This window comes from Bos taurus, chromosome 11 (genome assembly GCF_002263795.3).
Source record: "Bos taurus isolate L1 Dominette 01449 registration number 42190680 breed Hereford chromosome 11, ARS-UCD2.0, whole genome shotgun sequence".
Classification (NCBI taxonomy): Eukaryota; Metazoa; Chordata; class Mammalia; order Artiodactyla; family Bovidae; genus Bos; species Bos taurus.
The window spans coordinates 10,754,170-10,767,688 of NC_037338.1; the positions used below are offsets into that span (position 1 = coordinate 10,754,170).

The 13,519-nt window shown below is 44.9% G+C and overlaps 1 protein-coding gene and 1 long non-coding RNA gene across 2 annotated transcripts in view; one reads left to right on the forward strand and one right to left on the reverse strand.

The window, feature by feature from the left end:
- Positions 1 to 7,071, reverse strand: part of ACTG2 (actin gamma 2, smooth muscle) — a 24,155-nt gene extending 17,084 nt beyond the window's left edge. Inside the window, 1 exon segment of the mRNA NM_001013592.1 lies at positions 7,045 to 7,071. The gene's annotated coding sequence lies outside the window, so the exon portion shown is untranslated.
- On the forward strand, positions 6,326 to 13,076 carry LOC132346547 (uncharacterized). Its single transcript, XR_009496378.1, has 2 exons — positions 6,326 to 6,790; positions 11,214 to 13,076. It is a non-coding gene; the product is annotated as an uncharacterized lncRNA (long non-coding RNA).
- The last annotated feature ends 443 nt before the right edge of the window (positions 13,077 to 13,519 follow it).

The following is a 13,519-nucleotide window of genomic DNA, read 5'->3' on the forward strand; positions in this document are numbered from 1 at the left end:
CCCACTAGTCTCAGTGGCATAGAACAAACACTGGTGAGAAGACAAGAAGGTCAGATGTGATGGAGATTGAAGGGAAGTGCCTGGCTGCTCAGAGCCCATGGTTGCCAATGGGGAAGAGATAGTTAGGGAGTTTGAGATCTACATGTGTACACTGCTAGACTGCAAATAGATAACCAACAACATCCTACTGCGTAGCACAGGGAACTCTGTTCAATGCTATGTGGCAGCCTGGATCAGAGGGGAGTTTAGGGAAGAAGGAATACATGTATATGTATGGCTGAGTCCTTTTGCTGTCCACCTGAAACTATCACAACATTGTTAATTGGCAATACCCCAATATAAAATAAAAAGGTTTTAAAAAATTTAAAGAAAAAGTACCTAGTTGTTCAAAACAATGCTGCCTTTGGTTTGAACAGTTTCTGGATTGCAGAGAAGTTCCCTAACCTACCATGTTGGAACCATGGAGAAATGGAGAGATGGCAGGAGATGGAGATGGCAAAAGTTCCAGTGTTCAAAAAGGGAAACAAGGCAGTGGTCTAAAACCTCAGGTAATCTTGGTATCCAAATTAGGTGGGTTTCCAGAAGGCACTATTAAAGAAAGCATTATTAAAGAAGAAGTGATTTCTTATAACTGACTAGGGTTTACTAACAACAAATAGCCTCCTTTTTTTCCCCAAGACTCTCTGGCTGGAAATGAAGGAGAACGTGGGAGAAATTGAGCTTAATTTGATCTTGGCATCTGACAAGTTCTCCTGTGACATCACTATTGATAAAGCCATGTAGGCCGAAGAATAAAACAATTAGGCATATTCACAGCTATCTGAGTTACTGTCACTGAAAGGTGTTCACTGATAGATCACTGTCAACCTGGAGGCAACGATATACCTCAGAACTCCACTCCTGGTCCTTTCTCATGTTTTATATATGAACTGGACAAAAATGTAGAGTACACGCTGATCATATGTCCAGATAAAACACATCTGTTGGCTGGAAGGATCAAAATCTAAGATGATCTCAAAAAGCAGAGAAAAACAAGTTAAATTCACTAGGATTAAATTTAACAGGATAAATATGAAATTGTAAAGGTGAGTCTGAATAACAAACTGTGAAAGTTCTTGTTCAGCCTCTGTGAGAAGGACCTGGGGTCTTGTGGACAGTCAGCAGTGTTCTGGAGCCAGGATAAAAGCTGACCCCATCTCCAGCCTGAAAGCTGTGTCTGCTCCTTAGGACTACACTTGCCCGCAGAGGTGTGGGAAGGTGAGCTCCTGTTCACAGCTGACGAGGCGAACAGGACTACCTTTCTGAAGGAGAATTTACAAATATTTATCAAAAGTCTTTAAAAATGCACATGTCTTTTCACAAATACACTTCTAGCAATTTATCCTTGACAGTGAAAGTGGAAGTTGCTCAGTTGTGTCTGACTCTCTGCAATCCCATTTACTATACAGTCCATGGGATTCTCCAGGCCAGAATTCTGAAGTAGATAGCCTTTCCCTTCTCCAGGGGATCTTCCCAACTCAGGGATTGAACCCAGGTCTCCTGAATTGCGGGCAGACTCTTTACCAGCTGAGCCACCAGGGAAGCCCATTTATCCTTGGGTGAGTGCAAAGATTTGGCCAACTTTAATGCCAAAAAGTTTATTGAATAATAAATAAAATGCTTGTAAACTAGTTGCCAGAAACCTTCCCATAATAGAGCAGAATATTTACTGCCATGGAAAAGGTGCAGGCTGTCTTGTTAGGTGAAACACAGTATATTCTGTGTTTAGATTTTTGGTAAAAACACATCTTTAATTTTTAAAAATTGAATGCCTTTCACACATACTATCTATTTAATCCTCACAGAAGCCCTGAGTAAAGATATTCTTAGTTCCAACTTACAGATAAGCAAACCAAATCTCAGAAAAGTGAAAGGACATAGCTCTCAGGCTGCTCACCGGGGGAGGTAGGGCTGGCCACAGCCCATGAGGCTCCAAAGCCTGGGCTTGCCCCTTCCCCAGCAGCTCAGTGACACCCACACAACTTCTCCATGTTTGGTGTTTTTGTTTCTGCCTCTCTGTCTCTCTAGCACTGCTGGCAGCAAAAGCCCTAAAACAAAAGGGTCAGTGTTCTTTTCTCTCTCGGAGCCTTTGAGCCCCTCCCATGCCATGACAAGATCTAGATTTATGTTGACAGCCCCCGTGCTGGTGGGCAGCACGAAGTAGATGCTCAGTAAATGTCAGATGACAATCCCTCCACCTGCCTGGGCTCCACCGTGACAGTCTGCTCTGCCCCTGAGAGCTGAACTCCCAGTTCCCACAGTCCCAGGCAGCTCGCTCACATGATTTAGAACCACGAAGGGTCCAAAAGACTGATCTATACATCAGTGTCTCTTTTGCTGTCTCGTACACAGGATTATTGTTACCATCTTTCTAAATTCCATATATATGCGTTAGTATACTGTATTGGTGTTTTTCTTTCTGGCTTACTTCACTCTGTATAATAGGCTCCAATTTCATCCACCTCATTAGAACTGATTCAAATGTATTCTTTTTAATGGCTGAGTAATACTCCATTGTGTATATGTACCACAGCTTTCTTATCCATTCATCTGCAGAGAGAGAGGGTGGGAAGATTTGGCAGAATGGCACTGAAGCATGTATAATATCATGTATGAAACGAGTCGCCAGTCCAGGTTCGATGTACGATACTGGATGCTTGGGGCTGGTGCACTGGGACGACCCAGAGGGATGGTATGGGGAGGGAGGAGGGAGGAGGGTTCAGGATGGGGAACACATGTATACCTGTGGCGGATTCATTTCGATATTTGGCAAAACTAACACAATATTGTAAAGTTTAAAAAAAAAAAAAGAAATTAAACAACAACAACAAAAAATAGATTAAAAAAAAAAAAAAAGAACCACGAAGGGATGGTCTTCTTCACAAGCTGGGCACAGAGCGCTGGGTTTCCTTGTTCTAGCAGGTGGTCCACCTAGAGGAGAAAACAACCTCCAAACGTGGCCAAGAAGCAAAGCTGCCCCTCTGTGACTATCTCCCTCTGGGGTCCCCTCTCTCGTGTGACCTGTAGTTCAAGCCGGTCTGGCTTTTTGGTGAACCCTATTGTGTCCCCCTGAAGTTCTGCACTTACAGGAAGAAAGCGTGTTGGACTTGATTTCCCAGCAGCTGAGACAAGCCACAGAGTGACTTCAAGCTGTCAGCCGTGCCATTCTGCAGCACTTGAGGTGGATTCAGATCTGCTTTTTCTTGAAGTTGGAACCAAATGAGAAGCGAGGGAGGTGAAGGCAGAGGGAGGGCAGCTGGCGGCAGGGGCCCTCTGGGGGAAGGCTTGGACCCTGGAGCCAGCCTCTCCTGGAAGGTCTCTGCTGGGGGAAATTCTAAACCTCACTCAGCCGCTTGCTGGTAATTTGTGGCTAGACTCGAGTGTGTCAGCTGAACCAGAGCCAACGTCACTGTGGTTTCCTGGGTCACAATCCCTTTACACTCGCAGAAAACCCAAGTGCACTGTTCTGGCCCTTTCAGCACATACTACATCTGGGCTTCATTGAGGATTTCACAGAGTTAGAAGCACAAATCCCCGCTCCTCCCCAAAAAGTGGCCAAAACCCAAAGACATAATGAGTGCAAAGGATTTGCTCACCCACACATACCCCTGGCCACCCCCAAGCAAATCCGAGAACAGGGTGAGCGCTCCCCACCCTCACTCTGAAGATTTGGTTTCAGAGTTCTCTCCCGCCCTCTTTCCTTTTCTCTCCTCCCTTCAGGTGCCCCTTCCCGTGGCTCAGTTCCACGGCTCCCTCTCTGGCCTTCAGTTTCCTCAACTGTAAAATGGAAATGGTGACATCTATCTCCCGGGATAATGGATCAAATGAAATAATGGAAATGAAGTGCTTTATAAAGTGCAAATCAGGGTCAGTAAACTCCTGACCCTGTAGTCTACAAACTACAACACCTGTTTTTGTGACACCCTTGAATTAAGAATGGTTTTGATATTTTTTAATGGTTGCAAAAAAGTCAAAGAATAAGATTCTAATACCCAAGAAAATTATATGAAATCAAATAATAAATAAAGTTCTATTGGAACACAACTACATCCATTTATTTACATACTGTCCGTGGCTGCTCCAGTACAATGGCAGAGTTGAGTAATTGTGAGAGAGACCTTTAGACTCACAAAGCCTAAAATATTTACTATTTTGTTCTCTACAGAAAAAGTTTCCCAATCCCTATTGTAAAGGACTGAAAAAATAATAATTCTTGTTATCTCTCTTATCTTCTCCATTACAACTTGCTCTCAGGATGAAGTCTGCCACACTGGAAGGAGATGAAGGATCTGCTTCACCAATCAATGATTATTGAAAGGAAGGTTGAATTTATGCCAGTTTCCAAAGGCATTTTCATTTCAGTGAAAAGTTTGAGTCCTAAAAGGAAAGCCTCTCAAATATAGTGAGATTTCAAGTAATAGTTGGGGAAATAGATTGGAGTGAGGGCTTCAATTGACAGCTAAGCAGCCGCCTATTATAATCTGCAAGTGCATACATCCATACAATGACTGCGTGAGGAACACTCCTACGGTGGAAAATTCTAGCGGCACCTCTTATTAACTTCAGGGTACCTTGACTTGGTTAATTCTAATTAAATTAAAAATGGCTTCTTGCTCGTAACCCTACTGGTCCTCAGGAATCTGCCATTTGGACTTGCTGTTCTGTTTTATCCTGGCCACTCTCTTCCCCTGCTCAGATCTAGACCTGACCCCTCTCCTGAGCCCCACGGCCCTGGCACCGCAACTCCATCTCTGAGACTGCCATCCTCATCGATGTCCTCTGGTTGGATTGGCCCCTCAGAGACTTGTACCCCCACCCAGGATGGAGCCCGGTTCCCCAGTCCTCCCTGCTCCTTCCCCTCCAATCCTCAGGCCTTTTATGTCTGGATCCACCGCCAGCTGGGACCAGTGCACTGCTGTAGCAGTCTTGCCCTGTTCCAGCCCACTCCCCTCACAGCTGCCTGAGCAGTCCTTTCAGGGGGCAGACCTCTTGCTGTTACCATTCTGTGATGCCCCATTGCCCAGTCCTTTAGTTTAGTGGAGAAGGCAATGGCACCCCACTCCAGTACTCTTGCCTGGGAAATCCCATGGATGGAGGAGCCTGGTGGGCTGCAGTCCATGGGGTCGCTAAGAGTCGGGCACGACTGAGCCACTTCACTTTCACTTTTCACTTTCACGCATTGGAGAAGGAAATGGCAACCCAGTCCAGTGTTCTTGCCTGGAGAATCCCAGGAACAGGGGAGCCTGGTGGGCTGCGGTCTATGGGGTCGCAGAGTCGGACACGACTGAAGTGATTTAGCAGCAGCAGCACCAGCAGAAAGCCCTAGTAATCTGGCCCCGCCTTCTCCTCTGACCTTAGAACTCCCTGCTTCCTGCCTTGAAATCTATATTCAGTGGAGCTGAGCCACTTAAACAGTCCCAAAGACCACTTGTCCTCTGTCCTGGGACTATCCCGACTTTAGGACCCAGGTTAGGTACCCATTCTTCCAGGAAGCCTTCCCTGATAACTTCTGGGCTGGGTGAGAGACTCCTGGGCTTTACCTCTTTCATATATTTATCTTTTCCATGGTTTTCATTTGTCTCTCCTAGTGATTGCAGAACCCCTACTCTGTCCTAAGGAGCAGGGACAATGCCTGCTTACATAACAAGTGCGCCAAGAAGTGTTGCCAGAATGAACAAAGGGAAGGAGGAAAGAAATGTAGCTTCAAGGTCATGATGTCATATTGCCCATCCTGGTTTCCCAGGTGTGACGTATAATATCTGCTCATTAGATTTCTTCTAGTTCCCCTCCATCTGTGTCATAGGAATCTCTCTATGCAGCCCAAGGGCTAACCTCAAACTCTAAACCCATTCAAATGGTAAAAGCAAGAGCTTAAAGCCTCCCTGTGCAAAGGGCGGTTCCAGACCAGCCACCTCAGCCTCACCTGGGAGCTTATTAGGGGTGGAAATTATCAGCTCCCATCCCAGTCTACTGAGTCAGAATCTGGGGTAAGGCAGTCTGTTTCAGCAAACTGTCCAGGTGATATTTAAGGTCTGAGCACTCAGGGCCAGGCCCTGACAGTGTTGAGCTGGGAACTTTCTACAAATATTATTTCATTTAATCCTCACAACAGCACTGCCAGGGAGATATAGTATTACTTCCATTGCTGGGTGGTCTATCTTCAAGGCCTGCACCACTACACCGGCCAGCCTCAGCTGTAAAGAGATGTTAGCAGAGTTTGATCGCAAAAGTGGACACAGCCCCTTGGTCTATTTCCCTCTTAATTATTTATGCTCACGTGTCTGTGTGTGTGTGTCACTGGGGGAGGACAACGACATTGGTGGTGGTCTCACAGCTGGGTGAGGGTCTTAACTTCCCCAGGTCTCAGTGTCTTCATCGCAGAATGAATTGTTAATAGATGGTTCCACTTCCTTCCAGCCCTAAAGTCACATGATGCCCCGGGACACTTACTCCACCCTACTCCTGATTTGTTGCATCCTGGAGCCTTCAAGACCGAGAAAACTCTTAGCCAAGCATGAAGCAGAAGTCAGAGAGACAAGAGGTGGTCTGAAGAAAATATTCACCCATCCCCAACAAGACATCTCACAGACACAAGGGCTATGACTGGTTTGGATTTAAATGCCCTGGGAAGTCATTTCTCTGAAAAGCATCTGCTCCCCTAAACAGCCTCCCAGACATCCTGAGCCATGACAAAGGACACGGAATAGATCTGCACTGGCCCTGGTGAGCAGTGAGAAGAGAGAGCGCGCAGGTAACATATCCCACCCAGCACCTGGTTAAGAGGGCAGGGAGCTGTGCTGCCCTTGCCCGAGGATGCCCCATGGCCAGAAATGCCTTCTCCTGGCAGGCAGCAGTGTGCTTGCAGGCGCCACTGCACACCAAGGGCCTTGACGTGTGACCTAGGCCAGCGTCACCAAAGCCAGGCCAATCTGAAGGCGCCTCCTGTACCCAGGGGGCCAGGCGGCCCCAAAAAGACAGAGACAGCAGAAGCTGTATAGTACTCACCGAGTGTAGGAGAGGTTCTTCTCCCAGTGACTGAGGGCTGGTGTGTCTTTGGCATAAATACCAGAGCAATATAAAACCCCAGAGGCGGATCTTCTTTAAACAGAGTCCCTAAAAAGGCCAGCTGACGGTGTGTTAGCAATATTACCATATAAGGTGGTTTTTTCAATAAATCGGCCTTGGGGGTGGGGAGGGTGGAGAAGGGGGTTGGGTAGAGTGAATTATCATTTGAAAAAATGTATGCAAAAGGACTCCAGAGGCTGCAGCCTCGGTGCTGGCGGATTTGTTCCTTTTATGCTGCACTTGCATAAACAAAACTCACACCAGGCCTTATAAGCTGCCCAGAGTGAGGCCAGATGGAGTTCTGCTCCTGGAGAGAGAACCATACCAAGAATGGCAGTGGGCCGCCTCCCTCTGCACCTCCCTACTTAGGCCCTGCTGCCCGCCACCCCAGGGCAGTGTCCCCAAAATGGATGCAATTGTGCCTGGTCTGGGGCAAGCCCAGGTCAGCTAAAAACCAGAGGGAAATGCCATCCACACTGGGGAAGCAATCCCGTGTACTCTCCTGACCTGTGGCCTCTCACACACTCTCCTAACCCCTGGGCTGGGTCACCTGCGGGCCCAGAACAGCATGAGCCTCTTCTGAAACCTCTGTCTCCTTTCCTGATTCCCTCTGCCAGTCCCTGGACCTTGGGAACACAGCCTAAGGTAGCTGCCTTGTTGTGGAGGGACACCCAACAAGACCCGCTCCACCTAACAAGGCCCGCAAGCTTGTAGACCTGTCCACAGTCCTGGGCTTCCTGCTCTTCTCACATCCTCTTCCTGAGTAGCCGCTTCATTTCCAAGCTAGCAGCTAGAGCTCTGTGGCAATTACTCTCCCCACCATATTCCCCAGTCCCAACGCCTCATGCCTGACCCAGACTAAAAGAACCGACTGCCTGTTGGATGTTCCTGCCCAGATGACCCTCCAAAACGGAATCCTTGTCCCCTCCTGTCGATGTTGCTGTGACAATGGGCTCCCTACTTCAGAGTCCTTCCTCTCAGTCCTTTAAGCTAGTAACTGCCTCGCCATCCCTGATGCCCATATCCACCCAGGCATCTTTCTGGTGCCACTTCCCCTTGGAAATGCTCTACCTCTTCCCTGCCACCCCCGTGGGCCCCCACCCTGCTTCAGGCTCTGGTCCTGCCCGGCACAGCCTCCTGACTGGCCTTTCTGACTCCGCCCCACCTTAAAACCCAGCAGTTCCCCGAGTGTGGTCCCCAGGCTGACTGGAAGGCAGCGACTGCATGACCTGGGCCGTGTTAGAAATGCAGACCCTCGGGTTTCACCCAACAGGACTAAATCAGAAACACTGGGGCTATGGCTCTGTGTTTCACAAACCTCTTCCTCTCACCCAGACGTCCAGGGTTCCTACCCGTCACCAGAAGAAATGTGTGTTGCATGCCTGCTTACATTGTCCTGGGCCCCCAGGTGACTCAGCCCCAAAGTTAGGGGCTTGTGTGAGGGGCAGCAGGGGAGGAGGGCACACGGGATTGTTTTCCCGGCTGTGGACGCCATTGCCCTTTGGGGGATTGTTTTCCCAGGTGTGGACGCCATTGCCCTTTGGCTTTTAGCTAACGTGGGCTTGCAGCAGACCATGCACAACTGCATCCATTTTGGAGACACTGTGTGGAGGTCCCAGTGGTTTTGGGGGTCCTGGCACAATGGCTGGTATAGGTCTGTATCGCTCGTTAATTAAGGACTGAGGCGGGCAGAGGTGTGGGTAAGGAGTGGCCACTGCTGAGAGGACCCAGAGGAAAGACTGGGGAAGGCTTTGCATGGAGACCTCGGATTGTCCCCTGTATAGAAGGGACACTGTAGCCATCATGAGGTATACTTACTTATCTTTGACCACTGGCCTGAGTGCTTAATGCCAGGTCTAAATTCCAGGCCCCCAGGAAGATTCCCTGACCCTTTCAAGTCCCTGGAAAAGCCCTCGTTGTGGATGGTGGGGCACGAGGGCGGCAGATGGGGTGGGAGCTGTCCAGCAAGGACACAGTGCTGCCAGTTCCGACTGGGCGGGACAGCTCAGCGCCAGTGCCAGGCCAAGCGCTCCCCACTAGTCTCCCTCCCTGGGCAGCAACAGAGCGTGAGTCTCGTCTGAGTGGATCAGGGGTATAATGGGGGTGTTTTTTTCTCTTCCCAGTATCAGGGTTGGCTTCATTCTCTTCTAATCATTCTGAACTGTGACTTGGGTGAAAGTTCATACCTTGGTTGCCACAATCATTTTATAAGCAATGAAGAATCTATAATCAAAGGGAATTGGTTGTGAGTCCGGGTCCAAACAGTCCAGAGTTCAGAGAAGGCTATCTGAATAAATTGAAGCCTGTCGGAAATACTTAGAGAGGCTGGAGTCTGCCTTGACTTTGATAGAGAGAAAGGGTGGAGGAGGCAGGAGGCCAAGCCATCTGTCAGAGGTGCTCAGTTGTTGTTGTCGTTTTTTTTTTTTTTATATTATGAAGATTCTCACCCTGAAACAGCTACTTCTTTCTTTTTTTCCCCTTGGTTTCAAAAATAATGCAAAAAATTCAAAGAACACAAAAATGTGTGTTTTAGAAGGCAATTGCCTCCAACAATCTCGTACAGACCTGAGTCAGAGATGGTTCTAACATGCTTTCAGTATGATGTACATTCTTTCAGTCTTCTTCCAGATTTTTTCTTCTATTTTTATGTGACTTTATAAAAATGGGATTATGTTATAACATACATTTTTGCAACTGTTCTGAAACTTGCCCTGTTTTCTTAATAATACTCTTGGATGGCTGTCCAAATCAGCTTATAGATTTTTTTAAACCCTAACATAGTTTTCCATAGTAGGGATATACTGTAAAATTTTTAACCAATATTCTGATTCATAGGTTCTTGAGTCATTTTCAATTTTTCACTTATGCAAACATTGCTGCAGTTTATAAAACTTTATATATTGTGCCTTTGTATACATGTGTAAGTATATCTATATATAGGTTCATTTCCTACAGTGGAATTGTCTGATCAAGCAAGGAACATTTAAAATATTGATAGATAGGCCAAATTGTCTTCCAAAAACGTTGTACTAGTTTACACTCTTGCCAATAAGATATGAGACCACTTCCTTCACACTGTTTCAGACACTGAGTATCAGTGGTTTTTTGTCCATTACATCTGTTTATTACCTTTGGAAACATACAAATTTTCATGTGGCTCACCACCTTAGAATTGGCTAAGTTTTCCCCCTAATTATAAAAGTAATGCATTCAATTTTTTTTAAAAAGGAAAATATGGAAACAGGTGTCTTCATCTTAAGATGTTTCTTTTGGTGGACAGTTGGCCAACTGAGCATCTCTGCTCCTCTTGCTCTCTTTGTGCCCCAAAGAACCATGTGGCAATGAACCATCTTTTAAACTTTTCCTAATCCAAAAGGACAGACTTAGCATCTTCTTGTTGTGAAATTAAAATTTTAAATTATTTGGTAAACAATGAGAATAGACCCGTTTATTAATCTTTTGGGGGGAATCTTCCTCTGAGAAAGATCATATCTTTGTCTATTTTTTTATTGTATGGTTTGTCTTTATCTTCTTGAGTTTTAAGGGTCCTTGGTATATTTCAATAGTGATACCATTAGCCTTTTGTTTATCACAAGAGCTGCAATTATTTTCCCACCAGTTTAACTTTTATTTATTTACCTTTTGGCTTTATCTGGTAGCATTTGCCTTATTGGAATTTAATCTAAAGTCTTTCCTTTTTGCTATCTGTGTTTCATTATATTCTTAGTTCTTTTATTTTTTATTTTAATTGTGGTAAAATACACATAACATAAAATTAGCCATTTTAAGTGTTCACTTCATTATTATTAAGTATGTTCACTTTGTTGTGCAATCTCCAGAACAATTTCATCTTGCAGAACTGAAACTCTGTATCCATTAAGTAACAACTCCCGACTTCCCCTGATAGTCACCAGTCTACTTTCTGTCCAGATTTGACAACCCTGGGTACCTCATATGATGAGTGGAATCACACAGTATATGTCTTTTTGTGACTAGTTTATTTCACTTAGCACAATGTCCTCAGGGTTTGTCCATGTTGTAGCATGTATCAGAATGTTCTTTCTTTTTAAGGCTGAGTAATCCACCCTGCTTATTTAACTTATATGCAGAGTACATCATGAGAAACGCTGGACTAGAAGAAACACAAGCTGGAATCAAGATTGCCGGGAGAAATATCAATAACCTCAATATGCAGAAGACACCACCCTTATGGCAGAAAGTGAAGAGGAACTACAAAGCCTCTTGATGAAAGTGAAAGTGGAGAGTGAAAAAGTTGGCTTAAAGCTCAACATTCAGAAAACGAAGATCATGGCATCCAGTCCCATCACTTCATGGGAAATAGATGGGTAAACAGCGGAAACAGTGTCAGACTTTATTTTTTGGGCTCCAAAATCACTGCAGATGGTGACTGCAGCCATGAAATTAAAAGACGCTTACTCCTTGGAAGGAAAGTTATGACCAACCTAGATAGCATATTCAAAAGCAGAGACATTACTTTGCCAATAAAGGTCTGTCTAGTCAAGGCTATGGTTTTTCCTGTGGTCATGTATGGATGTGAGAGTTGGACTGTGAAGAAGGCTGAGCGCCAAAGAATTGATGCTTTTTAACTGTGGTGTTGGAGAAGACTCTTGAGAGTCCCTTGGACTGCAAGGAGATCCAACCAGTCCATCCTGAAGGAGATCAGCCCTGGGATTTCTTTGGAAGGAATGATGCTAAAGCTGAAACTCCAGTACTTTGGCCACCTCATGCAAAGAGTTGACTCATTGGAAAAGACTCTGATGCTGGGAGGGATTGGGGGCAGGAGGAGAAGGGGACGACAGAGGATGAGATGGCTGGATGGCATCACTGACTCGATGGACATGAGTCTCAGTGAACTCCAGGAGATGGTGATGGACATGGAGGCCTGGCGTGCTGCGATTCATGGGGTCGCAAAGAGTCGGACACGACTGAGCGACTGAACTGAACTGAACTGAATGTTCCATTGCGTGTATGTACTTCATTTTGTTTCATTGGGAGATAAGTTTTTTCCACTTCTTGGTTACTGTGAATACTGCTGCTATAAACACGAGTGTACAAACACCTCTCTGAGACCCTGCTTTTGATTCTTTTGGGTGCGTACTCAGAAGTGAAATTGTTGGACCACATAATATTCCTATTTTTAATTTTTTCAGGAACTAATACACTATTTTTCACAGCAATTACATCATTTTATATTCCCACCAGCTGTACACAAGAGTTCTAATTTTTCCACTTCATCACCAACACTTTTTGATAGTGGTCATCCTGATGGATGTAAAATGGTATATCACTGTGTGTATGTTTTTTTTAAATTAAATAGAGTATTTCTTAGAGTAGTTTAGGCTTATAGAAAAATTGAGTAGAGAGTACAGAGATTTTCCATATACCCCCTATCCCTACTCATGCATAGCTTTTCCCACTAGCAACATTCCCAATCAGACTAGTACATGTGTTAGAACTGGTGAGCCTGCAATGACATGTCATTGACACCTGAAGTCCATAGTGTATATTAGAGTTCACTTTAGGTGTTGTGTGTTCTCTAAGTTTTGACAAAGATATAATATCGTGTATGCATCATCACAGTATCATACAAGACAGAATCACTGTCCTAAAAATCCTCTGTGCTACACCTGTTCATCCCTCCCCACCCTCCAACCCCTGGCAATCACCAATCCTTTTATTGTCTCCATAGTTTGCCTTTTCCAAAACGTCATTTCGTTTGTGTCATACAGCAGGTAACCTTTTAAGATTTTAAGCCACTTTTAAGTGGCTTTGTTCACTTAGTCACATGCATTTAAGGTTCCCTCATGTCCTTTTATGGTTTGATAGCTGATTTTTCAGTAGTGAATAATATTGCATTATCTGAATGTACCAGTTTATCGATTCACCTATTGAAAGACATCTTGATGCTTCCAAGTTTCATCAATTATGAATAAAGCTGCTTTATAAACATCGTTGAGCAGGTTTTTGTGTGGATATGTTTTCAGCTCATTTGAGTAAATACCAGGAGTGTGACGGCTGGATCACATGTTGAGAGTGTGTTTAGTTTTGTAAGAAATTTCAAACGGCCTTCCAAAGTGGCTGTACCATTTTGCATTCTCACTAGTAATGAATGAGAGAGAGCCTGTTGCTCACATTACCGTGGTTCTGATTACATGTGAGCACTTCTTTTTAATGTCAAAAATGTCTCCTGTTTCACAGTTGTTGATCTCTTAATTTCTTTGAAGGAAGGAAACAAATATCATTATTTCATACACTCTTTAAAATAAAATTTTGTCATTTTATTTTTGTCAAAATAGAAATTTGTTAGTTTTCTTCTGATTTAAAAAGAATTAAAAACACTTCAAGAAAAAGATATATGAAATGAAAAATAAAAATCCCCACCATACAGATAACC